This window comes from Typopeltis vanoorti, chromosome 13 (genome assembly GCF_054136105.1).
Source record: "Typopeltis vanoorti isolate ZY-2024b chromosome 13, IOZ_Tvanoo_1.0, whole genome shotgun sequence".
Classification (NCBI taxonomy): Eukaryota; Metazoa; Arthropoda; class Arachnida; order Uropygi; family Thelyphonidae; genus Typopeltis; species Typopeltis vanoorti.
Window position 1 is genome coordinate 122503345 of NC_143561.1, and position 18137 is coordinate 122521481.

The window sequence follows — 18137 nt, forward strand, 5'->3', positions numbered from 1 at the left end:
TGAAATGCTAACTCTCTTCAACCGAATTCAAATAATATGCGAAACTGCCATAACAGCATTCGCTATATATATATATATATATATATATATAAAAGTTTTAATACGTTTATGAATTTTAACACTTTTGGTTGAATTTTATTGCTGCCGAGCGAACTCACACAATCTAATTAATAACAATAGTTTTTAGTTAGTTACTGTTTGCTGGTGCAACATATGGTTTTGCTTGAGTCTATATATACAGCATATTTTCTGTATGAGGGGACATGTGATTTATTAATTAGTGTCGTTTTTATCCCAGTTGTCTCTAATTGCACTATTTGTTGAGAAATATATTACACAGACTGCTTATACCTTATTCACTGACATAATAAAAGTACTTGTGTTTCTTGCCTCTGCAATATAGTGGCTACTGGGGGAGGGCGTGTTGTTTACTGCGGGAGCGAGTTACTATCGCCCTGCTCTGAACGTGTTTCAACTTTCATTTGCAAGGTATATGCGAAACTTTTTAATTTATTTTTTTCGAAAAGTAAAATCAGGACTGAGTTATATGCGAGTAAGTACGGCATTTCAATTATGGATAAGTACATTGGTACCTTCTTTAAACCGAAAAATATCTCGGATGACAGTGATAATACAAAACGAGTTTGTAATGACAGTTTGTGTGTAGTTTCTGAAGAGAAAAAGGTCTGTAACGAATCCACAGAAACGCAGAATTCCCATCAGTTGCAATGCGATAATATTAATACGCTGAATGAAAGGAAAGATTTGCTGGACAGTTGACCAGTGGATCGCATTTAAAGTGGCGCATTTAGTTGGTTATTTTGTAGGAACATTTTTCTGTTCTGTGACTTTTCTCCCTTTACGGTAATTATGCCTACATTATTGTGTTGTTATTATTCAACAATTGTTTACAGGTTTGAACGTGTATATAAAGTCTATATCAACAGTAGCCTGATAAAAGGAATGGGGAGGTTTGGAGCTTCCCCGGATAGTATTCAAAAGGTAAATACAATTGGTTACTTAAATTAAGGGGATATTAAATCCCGCATAGTTTTAAAATCGAATAAGAAACTGAAAGATCGGAATCAGAGAGTTTCTTGCCGATTATAGTAAACTATAAAGTATCGGCGACACTAGCGTTAGCCAATGCAAGTGATCCTAGTACGTAGTACAGTACCGGGCAACTCGTGGCAGAAGTGGAGGAAGTTCAGATCGCTATTCTTAGGTATTTTCCATAATGCAAAAATACATTTCCTAGGAAATGTATGGGTAGTGACCTCCCTCCATAATGTAATAACAGCATACATTTCCTAGGAAATGTGTTTTTACATTATGGAAAATACCTAAGAATAGCGATCTGAACTTCCTCCACTTCTGCCACGAGTTGCCCGGTACTGTACTACGTACTAGGATCACTTGCATTGGCTAACGCTAGTGTCGCCGATACTTTATAGTTTACTATAATCGGCAAGAAACTCTCTGATTCCGATCTTTGAGTTTCTTATTCGGTTTTAAAACTATGCGGGATTTAATATCCCCTTAATATAAGTAATGTTTTCATTGCCGAAATGAAACTTATTAGCTCTTTATACTTAAGTAAACAATTGGTTATTTTGTATAAGGCCCCGAAACTTATTAGTTTAGAATTTAACCACTGGGAAAGGGTTTGTGTCTACCTCAAAACTCTCAAACAGAATTTGGAAACATTTTCCCAATAACTTTTTATAAGAAATTTCCGTGATTTCACGATCCATTTCACGCTTGCAGTCACGAGAACGACCCTTCGTTAGCGAAAAAAGCGCAGTAATTGAGCTTTCAAGTGACAGTGGGCTTAAAATGCAATTCCGTGATCGTGGTTTGGCTCGCTTCTGGATCTCGCCTTCAGTGAGAAGTGAATTTCTCAAATTATTTGAAGAAGTCGAAAATCGTCATGCAGTTTTCTACAACCAATCTTTGCGAGAAACAATTTTCATCACTCCTTCAAATAAAAACAAAATACAGAATTCGTCTTAGTGTGTGTGCCGATCTTTGACTGAAGTTGGCCAATATTGAGCCAGATATCCAGCAACTCTGCAAGGTCGAGAAGGCTCATCCACCTCATTAAAAGTAAATAGTAACATAATTCTATCATATTATTTATTGGTTTAATAAAAATTAAAACTTTGTTTTAATTTTTATCCATATATCCGGCCTGGTTGGCCGACTCTCCAGCCAAAAGGTTGCGAGTTCGAATCCCGCCCTGGGCATGGATTTTTGTGATTGTCTGTGAAAATAATGGCAGTGGTCCGTGGTAGACAGCGTTGGTGTAGGTGGTGATGATGATGATGATTGTAGTTGTGGTTGGTGAAGACAGAGAGTTGTAGAGTAGGTGCTCTTCCTCGATATGTGTCTTTGGACTACCTGGAGATGTTATGTAATAATAATATTGACAAGCTTTATATGTTCATTGTGAATCACATAGTTTGAATTTGGCACTTGGAAATGCTATATCTGTGATAAATAAGAAATTGCATTGGCATAATTGAAAAGGTACACAATTTCTTCAATACCCCTGAAAGACAGGACGTCTCCTTGTTGTTTATAATATTATAATATTAATATCTTTTGAGATTTATAATATCTTTATTTAGCTTGCACAAAATATTTGCTTGCACCTTATCATTGTCTAAAATAATGCAAAAATCTGACAGTGACCTCTTAAATGCCCTCAATTTTGTTGATGATGTTGTGGCTGAATTAAATACCGTTCGTGAAACACCAGATTCTTCATTTAAAGATATTTATAATGAAGCATGTATAAAAGTCAATAATTTTAATATTGGCGTTAAAAAGCCAAGGACTTAATCAAAATAAACATTAAGATCCAATGTTCCAGCCAATATTCTGTAGAAGAGTATTTCAGGAGAACTATTTAATTCCATTTATTGACCAAATATTGACTCAACTTCATGAGCGTTTCACTCAGCACCGCAACATTTTGAAATATATTTTTTTCTCTTCTACCAAATGGAAAAGATGCTCCAACAGCAAGTGCAATGGAAGATTTTCGTCATTTGTGTGAATTTTATGCCTGTGATTTGCCTTATACAAATCCAGTAATTTTGAATGCCGAATTCAAGTTGTGGCATAAGAAATTTGAAAAACCATTTGCAATAGCTCCATGCAAAAATGCCGTTGATGCAGTTTAACGCTTCCGGTAACAATATGTGTCAGTGAAAGGTCATTTTCTAACTTACGCCTTTTAAAAACCTTTTACCCCCCCCCCCCCTCCCAAGATTAAATCCTGGGTGTGCCATTGCAGAGTAGTCGCAGCAATTTTTCCTTTTTGTCTTGAATTTCTGCTTCTATTACTTGGATCATAAGTGTTCATTAAGGTTCCTCTTTGATAATCATTCTTCCTTTTACTTGTCACATAGTAAAAAATCGCTTGGGATTTTCTTTGGCCTGCTCAGATAATTTTCTCTCATAATTCTTCTAGTTCTTCTTTTTGCATGTTTTGTCTTTTTTATATGTTTATAGATCACCATTCTCATTAATGAGAATATAATTATTTGCCGAGCATAATTTACCTTTGTAAACAAGCGAAAATTTTATCTACAACTATCTCTGGTCCAGAGCATTTTAATAAGTAGCTGATACATCACTTTACTACTTGTATATAGAAAATATATGATTTTTGCATTAATTAAACTTGGGTATCTTTCTAGGTCTAGCTTGCACTGAAGATATAACTATATAAAGGTTGAAACCAGTCCAGTCTAGACTGGACTTTTAGACTTCTAGATAGTGACTTCCCATAACGTACACAACATACATGTCTGAAAGGAAATGTACGTATTTACTATAGCAACTGATGTGAAGTCATCAGCCTCTATAGCTTAGCCCTTAAGGTACTTCATGTGCAAACTTTGCTTATACTTGGGTTAAACAAGTATATGATTATTACTATGATTCAGGCTTCCATGGAGTCACAAGACTCATCATGGGCAGCCCACACTAGAAAACATAGTATATCTTACCACTCATTCACCATTTGTACTCTCACCACTATCAGGCAATGCATTCCACTGTTCAACCACCCTTCTTGCAAAAAAACCACTCCTTCCCCTCTTGCTCACAACTTCCTTTTGTAAATTCTTGGGAGAGTTCCTTGTCCTTGCTCCTTTCCCCTGTTCCACCAAATGAAAGAACTCCCCCAGTGTCAACCCTGTAACTACCTCTCAACAGTTTAAAGTCTCAATCATATCACCTCTCCTTCTATTTAGCAAACTTTGCATATCCAGATTCCCTCAGCCTATCCTCATAACTAACATTGTACAGTCCTGATATTTTTGTTATCTGCCTCTGCACTCTTTTGATGGTTAATCCTCTTCAGATCCTGGGCACCAAATTTGCACAGAATAATCCAGGTGTGGTTTGAGCAGGGCTTTTGTCAAATGCCTTTATACAATGGAATGACAACTCTTTTATCTCTGCAGGTCAGCCTCTTTCTCAGTATTGCAGCAATCCTTTGGGTTACCTTCACCAAGATTGCAATATATTTCCTGAATTTTTGATTTCTATCAATCATCACTCCCAGATCTCTTGCCTCCCCATTTCCTCCAGTACAGTTCCTCCAACAGAGTATGCAGCCTCCTCATCGATGAATCCCAGACTTCAAGACTACATTTTGCTGAATTAAAATGAAATCCCCATTCATTTGTCCATCTATCCACTTTATTCATATCCTCTTGCAGGGCTACAGCATCTACATTATTACTAATAACCTTTCCCAGCTTCACATCATCTGCAAACAACTGAATATGGGAAGGGATATTAGTAATAATGTAGATGTGATATCCCAATGGATTACAGGGGGGGGGGGGGATCCCTGTAATCTATTGACAATGTCATTGTTATAAATGTTAAACACTACAAGTCTCAGTATTGAGTCCTGTGGGAATTTGTAATCTTCTGCTTCCTTGATACTGCTTTCCCATGCATACGCAACTCTGATACTTATCAGGTAGCCAATCCCAAATCCAGTTCACAAACCTGACATCTAAACCCATGTGCTGCAACTTAAAAATCAGCTTGTCATGTGGAACCCTGTCAAATGCCTTTTGTAAAATCCAAAAAAGGCCAGAATATGCTTTCCCTCATCAACTGCTTTTGTCACTTTATTATTACCAAGTATAGGGGAATTTCAGGTAATATGGAATAACATTTTCTACACAAAATTGAATTCTGTATTACTCGATGTTCTTCTAAATTTACTTTGTAACCAAGTGAAAAAACTTTCTCCCATCCAAAGGGCATCGAAAGTGACTGAGCTATGGAGACTACATATAAGTTATGTAATTACCAGAGTTGTATCCATTATTTATGAAGTCATCTTAGGAAGTGATGCATCTGATATTGTTACTACTGATAATTCTTAGAAGAAATATATTAAAAATATTAAAATCATTTTATATATATATATATATATATATATATATATCATCATCAAATTCCTGCCATGTACATTCAAGGAGTGTAGATATGATAGTACTACATGAAAAACTTACATCATTACTAACTTCGTATCTACAATTTTCCTCCAAATCAGTCTATTACTTGTCAAGACTCCAACATCATCAGAGCTTATATTTCTATCATCTAAGGCACTTTTTACCATATAAATCCGCCTATATCTTGCTTGTCCTCTGGGTCGTTTTCCTGCAGAGAACACTTGTTTTGCTAATCTTTTCTTGCCCATTCTGTTTAAGTGACCATACCACCCAAGATTAGCTCTGCTAATGCATTCTTGGATGCTGACAGTGTCAAGTTCTTTCCTAATATCCTCGTTTTTAATATGATATTGCAATTGATGCCATCTGTTCACGCCTCTAATCTTTCTCAGGACACTCATATATCTGTGGTCTCTAGTCTTTGGTCAAGTGTTTTACTTCTGATCCAGCTCTCAGATCCATAAGTTAAAACAGGTTTGAACACTGTCTTGTATATAGCTAATTTAGTGTTCCAACTAATTTCTCTCTTATTCCATATGAATTTATTCAATTGACTTCCTACCATACCAGCTTTGTTGATTCTCTAGTCTGTTTCCATATTTAGTTTACCATCTTCACTTAAAATCGGGCGTAAATAGCTGAAATGGTTTACTTGTTCTATAGGTTCTCCATTCACAATGGAGTTGACATTTTCAATGATTCTGCCTATTTTATTGTCTTTGTCTTGTTATTGCTGACCTTCATACCATATCTATTACAACAGTTATTCAATTTAGTTAGAGAATTTTGCAGACTTGTAGCAGATTTATTTAGAAGTATAACATCATCTGCATAAAGCAAACAGTTGACATTAGCATCTCTAATTTTGATATCAGGTTTAATACCATCTACCTTCATAATGTGATCCATATAGATAATGAATAACAGAGAGTATAATGTACATCCTTGTCTGACACCAGATTTGATATTAAAATCTTCCTATACTTTGTTCAATTCTAACTGCCGACTTAAAACTCAAATAAAGATTAAGTATTGCTTGATATAATGCCCCATTGACACCATATAACTGTAGCACATTGAATAACTTCTCTCTTGTCACCTTGTCATATGCCTTTTTAAAGATCTACAAAACTTAAATACAGATCTTTGTTATATTCCCATGATTTCTCAATTATTTGTCGTAAAGTGAAGATCTGATCCTGACAGCCTCTATTTGACCATAATCCATATTGTTCTTCACCAAGCTTTTCTTCCACAATCCTTCTCAACCATTTCTCAAGTATACTTGCACAAATTTTACCAGGAACACTCACTAGGGAAATACCTGTGTAATTCTCACATTCAGTTTTATTTTCCTTTTTATATATGGGTACTATAAGAGTGCTAGTCATTGGTCCAGTCATCGGGAATTCGTCCCTCTGTCTCGGCCTTCTGAACTATGCAGTGTAGCCACTGTAAGACTTTTATATCTCCATACTTCAGCATTTCTGGTCTAATATCATTTATTCCTGCTGCCATTCTACATTTCAAGCCTTTCATGGCTTTTTCTATTTCAAGTATGGATATGTATTCCTGAATGTATGCCTTTTGAGTGTTTTTTACCACAGTGCTATCACTGCTTGTTTCATTTAGCAGTTTTTTGAAGTAATTACTCCATACCTCAAGGATATCTTTTTCTCAGGTTTTTATGTCACCTTTATCATCTCTAATTTCTTTTATAATGCTCTTTCCTCCATTTCTGAGCATCTTCAACAACCTCCAGAATATCATGTCACCCTCTTGATATTTATTTTCTATGTTCTTACCAAAGTCTTCCCATGACTTTTGTTTAGCTAGTTTTCCACAGTGTTTAGCTTTCTTACATTTGTCTCTGTATTCTCTCAGACCACAAGCTGACTTATTTGCCAGGAACTTTTGATATGCTTTCTTCTTTTCCTTCATGCCTCTTTAACTTCCTGTGTCCTCCATGGAGTTCTGATTTTTCTATCCTTGCAGACTACATCACCACATCCCTCTCTGGCTGAATCAATCAATGTTTTTTTCAAGGCTTGTCAATGAATCTCCAAGATTTGGTTCCTGTTCTCAAACACTTTCATCTTTTCTTCAATAACCTTTGTGTATTTTAATGTACAGTTCACATCTGAGAACTGCTCAACTTTCATTATTATTATTATTATTATTATTATTAAACAAGACCTCATGGAGTCAAAGACTCATCTAGGAGGTCCTTTTATCTCATACACATCTCCTCATACCATGTCTTAAACACATTCAAACTCCTTGCAGACACTACACTCTCAGGCAAGGCATTCCAATCACTCACAACTCTGCACGAAAAAAACCTGCCTCTCACTCCCCTACTCACACCCTCTTTATACAGTTTCCAGGGATGACCTCTGGTTCTCCCCTGATCTCCCACTATTCTCTGTAGAACTTCTCCACCATTGATCCTATAACAACCCCTTACCAACTTGTAGGTCTCTATCATATCTCCCCTCTTCCTTCTCTCCACTAGACTCTGCAAATTACATCTTTTCAATCTTTCCTCATACTCGACATTGCAGAGGTCAGAAACTACCTTAGTCAGTCGCCTTTGGACCCTTTCCAACATCTCTTCATCCTTCTGAAAACCAGGTGACCAAATCTGGGCACAATAGTCCATGTGTGGCCTAATCAAAGCCTTATACAACAGAACAAGAATCTTCCTACTTCTACATGTCAATGTCCTCTGCATCATTCCCAGAAATCTTTGTGTTGTCTTCACAATTTTGGCGATGTCCCCTAAATTTTAGATCCTTATCCACTATCACCCCCAGATCTCTTATTTCCTCTACTTCCAACAATATATTCTCACGAAGCATAAATTCTGCATCCCATCTTTGTTTTCAAAATTCAAAATTTTAAAACCTTACAAATTGCAACATTGAATTCACATCCCCATTTGCTTGCCCAATCACTCAATTTATTCAAGTCTTCTTGCAAGGCCACAACATCTTCACTACTCTTTTTGGTTCGTCCCAACTTTGCATCATCTGCAATCAACTGAATATCTCCATCCAAATCTTCGCCAATATCATTAATATACAAGTTAAATAGTAATGGCGCTAAAACAGACCCCTGAGACACTCCACTAGTGACTTTCCTTTTCCTGGATATTGCATCCCCATACACAACTTGTTGATACCTATCAGATAGCCAGTCTCCAATCCAATGCACTAATTTAATATCCAACCCCATCTGCTCTAGTTTGACTATCAACTTATCATGAGGTACTCTATCAAAAGCTTTTGTGAAATTCAAGTATATTACTGTGTATCCTTCTCCTCTGTCCAAGGAAGCAGTCACTTTATTGTAATAAGTAAGTAGATTACTAAAACATGACCTCCCTTTAGCAAATCCATGCTGTCCATCAAAGATTATACCATTGTTGTCAACCCAACTCTGGATCCTAGTTCTCACAAGCTTCTCCAACAACTTAACCACAACACCTGACATACAGATAGGCCTATAGTTTGATGCTTGAGTTCAATCACCTCCTTTATGAAGTGGCACAATGTTGCCCTCTTTCCACTCTTTACGAACTTGACCAAGTGCAAGACTCATATTAAAAAAATATGTCAAGGCAGGTGTCAACTCTTTGGCACATTCCTTTGGAATACGCGGTTATATATTATCAAGTCCCACAGCCTTATTTACATCTAGTTTACTCAACTCCCCAAACACCTCTTGCTCACTTACAGTCAGTCTCTCCTCCCCATCATCAACTACTCTTAATCTCTCCATGAAGTCACATTCACAAGATTGAAAGATCTTTATGAACTGCTCATTAAGTATCTTCATCACACATTCTTCAACAGCTGTGTTTATACCATTTCCTCCAATCAATGTCATCCTTCCATAATCATTCTTTCTTTTGCTGGCTACATATCGAAAGAACTCCCTAGGATTTTTTTGACTTCATTAGCTAACTGCTGTTCATACCTCTCTTTAGCTACTCTCATTAACCAAGTCACCTTCCTTGCCTGGTCTTTGTAGACCTCATGAAATTGGTTACTTCCACTTCTCTTATGCTGCCTCCACAATGCCCTTTTTCTCTGTATTGCATGCTTAATCTCTTTATTCATCCGTCTCACACCTACCTTATTTAACCTTCTCACCCATGATATACATTTAGACATTGCATCTACTAAATAGTTTTTGAAAATCCCCCAAGTTGCATTGATCTCTTTTCCAGCTAACTCCTCATTCCATGCTACACCTGCAAGCTGTCTCGTGAGCTCTTCATAATCACCCCCCCCCCCTTGTAGTTCCACATATACCCTTTTCACAGGGGTCCTTGCACTGCTGGCATCCACCCAGGTAATCACCTCATGGTCACTTTCACCAATTGGTGGATGATTTGACACTTCATTGATAATTACATCCTCCGATGAGATGACCAAATCCAAGACCCTTAATCCTCGTATGGCCTCTGTTACATACTGTCTGAGGTAGTTATCCCTCAAAAACTCAAGAAACTCATTTTCTTTACTTCTAGTTGCTATCTCTTCATTCCAGTCTATATTGCCATAATTAAAATCACCCATAATGATCACCCTTTTCTTATTTGCTTGGATTATTTGACTATACATTTCACTATCACCACCATCCACATTACCAGGTGTATAACAACATCCCACCAAGTATTTGATTCTATTCACCTCTATCTCACACCATACTGCCTCAAAATCACTGGCACTGTTTCCCTCTTGCATCTCTACTTTGTATGGATATAACTTTTTCTCTATCATCAATAGCACCCCCTCCCCTTTTACCCCTTCTATCCTCCCGAAATACATTGTACCTTTCCATCTCTATTCCTGTCAGGATTTCGTCCTCATCTAACCATGTCTCACTTATTCCGACAATCTCTGGGTGCACAGACGCAATTAGTGCAACCATTTCATCCGCCTTGTTTCTTATACTTCTAGCATTGGTATACAAACACAACAACTCATTTCTGTCTACAGCTAGTTCCACTGATACCACTCACTCGTTGTGATCTCTGTATGCTGGACTGGGGCCATTTCCCTTTCTGCTTCTTCATTTTAGTACCCTTTGCAATTCCATCTGTTTCCTCTTGATCCCTGGTCATCCCCATTACTTTCCTGCCTATACATGCTCTCACCTCCTCTTGGAGCATCCACCTTTCTCACGCTGTGTACCCCTGTCCACCCTGAGCCTCCCCGTTTCCCTGCTCCTCTTGCACACCCATTTTCTCATTTTCTATACTCATACCACTCGCTTCGCCATTCATTTCCACTTCTTCAATCTCTCCTGCTCTTCCACATCACTCCCCTCTTGATTTGATTCATTCTCTCTATTCACTTCTCTACTTTCCAGCAGCAGTCTCTCCAAGCGACTCACACCATAACCATTCAAATGCAGTCCATCGCTCCCATACAGCTCACTTCGTCCCTAAAACTCATTCCACACATTAACAAACTGTACTCCTATCTCCTCACACATTTCAGCCAGACTATCATTCATAATTTTACTAGAATTTTAAGTAGTATTGTTTGCTTTTTGTTTCTTAGTGTGTCTGTGCAATTCTTGCATGTTTTCTGTTTTTTTAATTATTAATTTTAAGATAGGATACCGTACATATGACACCGATAAAGAAAAAAATGGCGGCCATGTCGCCATGTTTGTTTAAGAGTTTGATGTAAACGAATTTATGCAACGTGCTGTCTGTGAGATGTATGCCTTGCGAAGAGCGGTGGGAGTCTGGTCAGAACGTGATAGTGGAGTTAATATGTGCAGAAAGTGTAAAGAGAATGAGGATTTCAAGCGTGTTTCGTTTGGCAAGAGTGATATCGTTAATGATAGTCAGAATGTAGAAAATGGCGGTGTGCTAGAGAATTACGTGGTAGTGCCAGATAGGTGTGAGAGTATTGTTGAAAGTGTAAATGAAGGTAGAAATACAGAACGAATGGATGATTTGATTGATAATGAAAATGATGAGATAAATGCGAGTAGTGAAATTGCCTGTTTGAACGGTGCAATACACAGAGCTAAAAGGCAACTGGAGCGTATGGAAAAATGTGTGCTGAACGTGCTGACAAATAACCGGTGAAAGTCTGTGGCGGCAAATAATAGAATGTTCGTAAACGTCAATAAAATGAAGGAGTGAGTGCTGTATGGGGATTCGCTATTAAGAGGTTTAATAGGTGAGAGGTTAACGAAGTCGTACCAGCTGGGTGCGAACATAAAGGACGTCAGCGAATCTATTCAACTGCAAAAACAGAGGGTGAAAGAGATGATAATCGTGGCAGGAACAAATGATTTGAAAGAGGTCAAAATGGAAATGATAGAGGATGTGAGGGAATTATTTGAGGTAGCAAAAGAGAAGAGTGAGAGAGTTACGATGGTGAGTATCTTACTGTGGTATGACAGCGAAGTGTTTAGAAGGAGGGCCATAATTGCCAATGACTTTATGTGTGGGTTATGCATGGAGAGTGGTGTGGAATTTGTGGATGTGTGGAAGGAGTTCAATGGGCGAAACGACTTATGTGTGATGGATGGGTTACATTTGAATGGAGTTGGTGTACGGAGACTTGAAAAGTGTTGATGAATGATGTGGAAGTGGATGTACAGACTCAGGGAAACTAGATTTATTAAGAGGGGGGGGGAGTAGATATGCAGACTTTAGGGAGGCAGTTGAGTGTATGAATGAGTATATTATGCCCGAGGGAGTAAGGACAACAAATCAGAATGGGATAGTTAGTATAAGGCATCAAAGTAGGGATAGGACAAATGGGCTTCTGCAATTCATGTACACTAATGCCAGGAGTATTAGGAACAAGAAGGAAGAGTTTTTGGCCATGGTTGGCACTTCCAGGCCACAGGTTGTTGGTATTAGTGAAACATGGCTGACAGAAGATGATAACGCTAGTGGGATTGAATGCGACAGGTATAGCGTGTTCAGGAGTGACAGGGTGAATAAAAAGGGGGGAGGAGTGTTATTGATGATAGCTGATGAGCAGCAGCCAAGGAGTATAGAAGTTGAACTGCAGAATAGAGAAAAAGAGCACATTTGAGGCTGTTTGGTGTGAGATAAAATCTAGCAGAACAAAATATTGGGTGCTGCTATAGACCAGGTGATGGAATAGATGGTGGGGATAGTATGCATAGGTAAATAGAAGAAATGAGTGGAAGGAGGGTAATTATTATGGGTGATTTCAATTATGGTAACATTGACTGGAAAGAGGAGAGGACACATGGGAGGAAGGAATTGGATTTTATGTGGTTATTAAGGGACAACTATCTACGGCAACATGTAGTGGAAAATACCAGGGGGAAGAGAGTGCTAGACCTTGTAATTGCAACTGAGAATGTGGCTGTAACGAACATGACCATGTTGCCACCAATTGGTGAGAGTGACCATAAGGTCATGACTTGGGAGGTGGCTAAAGGAGTGGAATTTACAATTAAGACAGGGTACATGTGGAATTACCGGGCTGGTAAGTATGACAAGCTTAGGTGTGTGCTTGGCTCAGTGCCATGGCATGTAAAACTGCAAGGGCTGGATGTTGATAGTGCATGGGAGGTGGTTAAGAAGTGTTTGCAGGAGGCAATGGTTGACTGTATACCAAGAGTCCGAATAATAAATCAAGTAGGGTTTAAATGGATGAATAACACTATTAAGCTTGAGCTGCAAAAAAAGAAACAATTGTGGAGGGAATTTAAGGAGAAAGATGACCATCAGGCACAGGAACAGTATAAAGCTCAGGCCAGGATGGTAACAAGGGCAGTAAGAAAAGCAAAAGCAGATTACGAAAGAAAATTGGCCATGTAGGCTGAAGAGAATCCCAAACAGTTTGTTTTTTCAATATGTTGCAAGTAAAAGGAAAAATGCTCATGGTAGAATGATCTTAAAAAATGCTGAGGGTAGGGAAGTAACCGAATCAGTCGATATTGTGGAATTACTGAGCGAGCACTTTGCAAGAGTATATCATCCAGGTGGTGACTTTGCAGGAATGGAAGAACCAACAGCTTATTTGTGATGAATGAAGTAGAGGTAACTAGTCTATTACAGAACCTCAATGTCAATACATCTGGGGGATTGGATGGTATACCAGCTCGTGTCGTACGTGAAGCGGCTAAAGAATTGTCAGTGCCCTTGACCATTTTGTTTAATTTGAGCCTCGGGTAAGCTAGGTTAAAGATAAGCTAGGTTCAGAACTATATAAATACACAGGAACAAGATTCAAAGGAAGACTCTTATTATTTTTAAATAAAATTTACTCAACTGGTATCCCCCCAATAGAATGGAAAAAAGCAATTGTAATTCCTATCTTTAAGAAAGGTAATAGAGATGACCCTAAAAACTGTAGAGGTATCAGTATACTAAATTCATGTTACAAAATATACAGCAGAATCTTAAATAACAAACTAATGAAATATTCCGAAAACTTTATTCTAGAGGTACAAAATGCATTTAGAAAAGGACGATCATGTATAGACCCAGTCTTCTGCCTAAAATTAATAATAGAGAAAAGAAGAGAATATAATTTAGAAACACATATTGCATTTATTGACTTTGAAAAAGCATTTGACAAAGTTAAAAGAAACATATTATTTAACATATTAAAAGAAAGACAAATACCAAATACTATCCTAAAAGCTGTCACAAGTATATATGAAAATAATCAAATACAAATAAGATTAAATCATGAGCTATCACATACAAGAGAGATAAACCAAGGAGTCCGACAGGGATGTCCCCTCTCAGCAACTCTTTTTAATATCTACTTAAATGAAATAATAATAAAATGGAGTAAAAATTTACATCAAGGAATTAAACTTTCACCTACAGTTAACTTAAACACTCTCCTCTTTGCAGATGACCAAATAATAATTACAAATTCTGAAGATAACTTACAGAAAGCTATTTTAAATCTAAATGAGATATCCAAAGATTATGGTATGATAATATCAGCGGAAAAATCAAAAACTATGACCTTTAAAGGACAAGATCCAGCAAGAACTAAAATAGTATTAGATAACAAGATCTTAGAACAGGTGAATTCATTTAATTACCTAGGATGTATGATCACTTATGAAAATGAAAAAGATATAAACATAAAAATTGCAAAATATTTAAAAATAACAGGAGTAATTAACTCTATATTTAAACCAAACCTAGTTCAAAAACAAACCAGGCTAAAAGTATACAATACATTAGCCCTGCCGGTCTTAATGTATGGAAGTGAAATCTGGACAATAAAACAAAAAGACAAACAAAGATTAACAACAGCAGAAATGAAGTTTATGAGAAAAACTGCAAAGTATACCCTATTTGATCACAAAAGAAACGAAGATATTATGAAAGAATTAAACCAAGAACCAGTAATTGAAAAAATTAAAAAATATAAACATAGATGGATGGAACACGTTCAAAGAATGAAAACAGAAAGATTACCAAAACAAGCCTTAAAGTACAAGCCATTAGGAAAAAGAAAACCAGGACGTCCTCTTAAACGATTCAACGATGACTTCTAAGGCCGGAACAGGCCATACTAAGCCTAAATCCTTGATACGTATGATGATGAGCCTCGGGTGTCTGGGTCAGTCCCAAGGGGGTGGAATGAGGGGAAAATAGTTCCGCTGCACAAAGGTGGTTCCAAGGCTGCTGTTGAAAATTACCGGCCAATCAGCATAACAGGAATCATTATCATGGTCTTAGAGAAAATAGTCAAGAGGAAAATACAAGATTGGATAGAAGAAAATGGGTTACTGTATTGGGGACAGCATGGTTTTGTGAAGGGTGGGTCATGCCTCAGTAACTTGCTCACATATTATAACACAGTGATGGCTGAACTGGTTAAGGGTAATGGGTTTACAGTGATTCTACTGGACCTTGCTAAGGCCTTTGACAGGATACCACATGGAATTCTAATCAGTAAATTGCAGCATATGGGGATGGACATAGGGTTGGTGAGATGGATATGAGGGTGGTTGACAGAGAGATATCAGAGAGTGGTTTACTCCGGAGTAGAGTCCACAAGACGGCCTGTGACTAGTGGTGTGCCACAAGGATATGTTCTTGGACCACTGCTGTTTAATTTGTTCATTAATGATATAGGAAATGATCTGAGAGGAACAGCTCATTTGTTTGCGGATGATGCGAAGTTGGGTAGGGCAATAGTGAATGTAGATGACGTCAAAATTTTGCAGGATGATTTGGATAAATTGAAGGTCTGGGCTGAGGAGAATGGATGTCAATTTAATGTGGGCAAAATGTAAGGTTATGCATTTTGGGGTGAAAAGATTGGCGGCAATTTACTGCATTGGTGGAACTGTGCTCCAGGAAATTGATGCGGCACGAGATTTAGGAGTGTTGGTGGATAAGGAATTGAAATTTAGGGGACACATTGCAAAAGTGGCCAAATCAGCTCATCAAATCACTTCGTTGCTGAAGAATACGTTGACAAGCAGGTTATTGTTCCTCTGTAAGTAGGTTATTGAGCCTTGATAAGACCCCATCTCGACTACTGTGCCCAGATTTGGTTACCTAGGTTTCTTCTTGATGGGGAGGAGGTGGAGAGGATCCATAGGCGAGTGACCAAGATGATAGCAGGTCTGTGGAATGAACCTTATGAGAACAGGTTTAGGATTTGTGGGTTGCAAAAATTGGTTGATAGGTGGAGGAGAGGAGATATGATTGAGACATTCAAATTACTGAAGGGTTTCTATAAAATTAATTCAGAAGATATTTTTGAGAACAGGGCTGTTTGTGGGAGGACTAGGGGACATCCATGGAAACTGGGCAAAAAGTGTTGTTAGTAAAGGTGTTAGAGCTGGGTTCTTTACTTTTAAAGTAGTGAATGAGTGGAATGTGCTCCCTGAGTCTGTGGTGGATGCTGTGATAGTGAATGAGTTTATGGCGAGGTATGATAGATACTGTATGAATGTTGAATAGTTGTGATGAATATGATTTGGGGCCTCCCTCGATGAGTCTAATGACTCCTGGAATTGTCCATAATAATAGTAATAGTATTAATAATAATCCTTGCTCTCTCAGACTCATTTCACCACAATCATACCTAGGCAACACACTGACTACCCTTCCTGTCACACTATTCTCTTTTATCTTTCCAAGCAGTCTCCTGACATTCATTTTGACATGCTCTTTGTTCTCTCTCAAATGATTTGTACCAATTAATAAAATTAACTTTTTTGCTCGCTCTCGCCTCATATTCCATGCCTCAATTACTCTACTCATTTTACTGCCTGGAAAACATACCTTGTGCATTTTATCCTCTAGCACACCTTTAATAATGGAGTTGCCATACAACACTAGCTCATCTTTCGTTAACTCTTTCATGCCATCATGATTTATTTTAACAGTTTTGACCTGAATTCTCTTAATTTCATTCCACATCCATTTCATTTCTTGCTTCATCCAATCCAATTCACCTTCCAAACCTCGCGACACATTCTCTCTATCATTAAATCTTTCTAACTCTCGACCCCCTCTTTTCACTTTCCCTCTCATTCAACTTTCTTTGTTTCCGTACTTTCGGTCCAACATACGTCCAACTTTCACTATCATTCCTCTCACTTTCACTCTCACATATCTTTCTTTGTTTCCGTACTTTCGTTCCAACATGCGTACAACTTTCGCCATCATTCATTCTTTTTTCGCTGTCATTTATACTTTAGATTTTTTTTACTTGCAATTTCTGCATCACGCCATTTCTACTTTCATTCGTTCTCTCAATTTCATTTCTTTCCGCCTCACTTTCATCCCTTTTAACATCTGTTACGGTTGGCAAATCACTCTTTTTCTTTTTTCATGATTTTTTAACATTTTTTCGCCTCTCTTTCAAACGTGCATTTGCGACACAATCGGTACTAGCACTTTCTGTCATCAATTTCATATTCGCATTCATCAGTTCCTCGTTCAGGTCACACTTCGCACGCACCCTTCTTCCATCTGCACTACACATCCACAAATCATTTATGTAATCGAAGGAATACATATAACAGACCTCACACTTAACGAACCGACTTTTTTTTTTCCTCTGCAGGTTACTAGGTCTAATAATAACGATTTCGTAATTTAGTTAAGGCAAGAAAAAAACCCCACACTAATAATATCAGTAGCTTACAACGTTTACAGCCGCTCTTACTTAAACAATTACGCATATATACTTAATTATTCCTAGTAAATCTTATCTGAATCAGGAGCTCTTCAAATCGCATCCGCAGTGCTTGGCCCACTAGCACCCTCATATTAACTTTAAAATTAACATTTATTAACTTTAAAACTTTCTCAAATGTTCTGCTTTTCAAAATAAAATTCAATTTTATCCTGCTCAAGATTAAATAGTGATCACTTCCAATTTCAAATCTTCTGTATACCCTAGTGTTCTGTACCAGGCAGAAACATCACTATCTACAATAACATAGTCAATGAGACTTTTCTTATTCCTTGCATCTTCTCTCCATGTGAATTGTGCACATTTTTATGGAGGAAAATGGTGTTAGTAATAACCAATACATTTCCTGACGAGAAATCCAACAAGTATTTGCCATTGTTATTAGCTTTGCTCTTTTCCCAAAATATTTTTGTATGTCTGATAATCATTTCCTACTCTG

The 18137-nt window shown here is 37.6% G+C and overlaps 1 protein-coding gene across 1 annotated transcript in view; it reads left to right on the forward strand.

Moving 5' to 3' along the window:
* The window catches only part of LOC150100509 (uncharacterized), a 1094033-nt gene that overhangs the window by 130447 nt on the left and 945449 nt on the right, over positions 1 to 18137 (forward strand). The window lies entirely within an intron of this gene.